Raw genomic sequence first — 2500 nt, forward strand, 5'->3', positions numbered from 1 at the left:
AAGTGGGGATGCCTGTAAATGAACACCTTTTCCCAACTTTGAATGTAAGTTTCCAGTATCATTGAAAATGTGGCCTCAAACGTGCAGTTTTGCCCCCGAACGTGGGATTTGGCTGGGGACGGTTTCTAAATTCAAGTTGGGATGGGGGGCACCGAGGTGAGTGGTGGTTGTCCCCGAAAAAGCCCTCCCCTTTTCCGTAGCCCCGTTTAAAGTTTTGTTTGGGCTCCTGTTCAACGGGGATGCGCGTGCGCGTGGCAAACATGACACGCCCGTGTTCCCCTGGACCAGACCTTTCTAACGCCACCTGAGTTAAGGTGCTACGACGTCCCCAAGTGGGGATGCCTCTAAATGAAGCCAATTTCTCCTATTTGAATGCACTCTCCCAGCCCAGAGAGGCATGTGCCTTAAAATTCACAGTTATTCACCCGAACGTGGGATTTTGTTGAGGACGGTTTCTAAATTCAAGTTGGAACAGGGGGCACCGACGTGAGTGGTGTTTGTCCCCGAAAAAGCTCTCCCCTTTTCCGTAGCCCCGTTTAAAGTTTTGTTTGGGCTCCTGTTTAGCGGGGATGCGCGTGCGCGTGGCAACCTTGACACGCCCGTGTTCCCCTGGACCAGACCTTTCTAACGCCGCCTGAGTTAAGGTGCTACGACGTCCCTAAGTGGAGATGCCTGTAAATGAACACCTTTTCCCAACTTTGAATGTAAGTTTCCAGTATCATTGAAAATGTGGCCTCAAACGAGCAGTTTTGCCCCCGAACGTGGGATTTGGCTGGGGACGGTTTCTAAATTCAAGTTGGGATGGGGGGAACCGAGGTGAGTGGTGGTTGTCCCCGAAAAAGCCCTCCCCTTTTCCGTAGCCCCGTTTAAAGTTTTGTTTGGGCTCCTGTTCAGCGGGGATGCGCGTGCGCGTGGCAAACATGACACGCCCGTGTTCCCCTGGACCAGACCTTTCTAACGCCACCTGAGTTAAGGTGCTACGACGTCCCCAAGTGGGGATGCCTCTAAATGAAGCCAATTTCTCCTATTTGAATGCACTCTCCCAGCCCAGAGAGGCATGTGCCTTAAAATTCACAGTTATTCACCCGAACGTGGGATTTTGTTGAGGACGGTTTCTAAATTCAAGTTGGAACAGGGGGCACCGACGTGAGTGGTGTTTGTCCCCGAAAAAGCTCTCCCCTTTTCCGTAGCCCCGTTTAAAGTTTTGTTTGGGCTCCTGTTTAGCGGGGATGCGCGTGCGCGTGGCAACCTTGACACGCCCGTGTTCCCCTGGACCAGACCTTTCTAACGCCGCCTGAGTTAAGGTGCTACGACGTCCCTAAGTGGAGATGCCTGTAAATGAACACCTTTTCCCAACTTTGAATGTAAGTTTCCAGTATCATTGAAAATGTGGCCTCAAACGAGCAGTTTTGCCCCCGAACGTGGGATTTGGCTGGGGACGGTTTCTAAATTCAAGTTGGGATGGGGGGAACCGAGGTGAGTGGTGGTTGTCCCCGAAAAAGCCCTCCCCTTTTCCGTAGCCCCGTTTAAAGTTTTGTTTGGGCTCCTGTTCAGCGGGGATGCGCGTGCGCGTGGCAAACATGACACGCCCGTGTTCCCCTGGACCAGACCTTTCTAACGCCACCTGAGTTAAGGTGCTACGACGTCCCCAAGTGGGGATGCCTCTAAATGAAGCCAATTTCTCCTATTTGAATGCACTCTCCCAGCCCAGAGAGGCATGTGCCTTAAAATTCACAGTTATTCACCCGAACGTGGGATTTTGTTGAGGACGGTTTCTAAATTCAAGTTGGAACAGGGGGCACCGACGTGAGTGGTGTTTGTCCCCGAAAAAGCTCTCCCCTTTTCCGTAGCCCCGTTTAAAGTTTTGTTTGGGCTCCTGTTTAGCGGGGATGCGCGTGCGCGTGGCAACCTTGACACGCCCGTGTTCCCCTGGACCAGACCTTTCCAACGCCACCCGAGTCAAGGTGCTACGACGTCCCTAAGTGGGGATGCCTGTAGATGAGCACATTTTCCCAGCTTTGAATGTAAGTTTCCAGCATCATTGAAAATGTGGCCTCAAACGTGCAGTTTTGCGCCCGAACGTGGGATTTTGTTGAGGACGGTTTCTAAATTCAAGTTAGCATAAGGGGCACACGTGTGAGTTGTTATTTTCCCAGGATTGATGGTTTCCAATTCGGTAGCTCCGTTTAAAGTTTTGTTTTGGCCCCTGTTTAGCGGGGATGCGCGTGCGCGTGGCAAACTTGACACGCCCGTGTTCCCCTGGACCAGACCTTTCCAACGCCACCCGAGTCAAGGTGCTACGACGTCCCTAAGTGGGGATGCCTGTAGATGAGCACATTTTCCCAGCTTTGAATGTAAGTTTCCAGCATCATTGAAAATGTGGCCTCAAACGTGCAGTTTTGCGCCCGAACGTGGGATTTTGTTGAGGACGGTTTCTAAATTCAAGTTAGCATAAGGGGCACACGTGTGAGTTGTTATTTTCCCAGGATTGATGGTTTCC

The sequence above is a fragment of the Osmerus mordax genome, unplaced genomic scaffold, assembly GCF_038355195.1.
Source record: "Osmerus mordax isolate fOsmMor3 unplaced genomic scaffold, fOsmMor3.pri Scaffold_86, whole genome shotgun sequence".
Taxonomy (NCBI): domain Eukaryota; kingdom Metazoa; phylum Chordata; class Actinopteri; order Osmeriformes; family Osmeridae; genus Osmerus; species Osmerus mordax.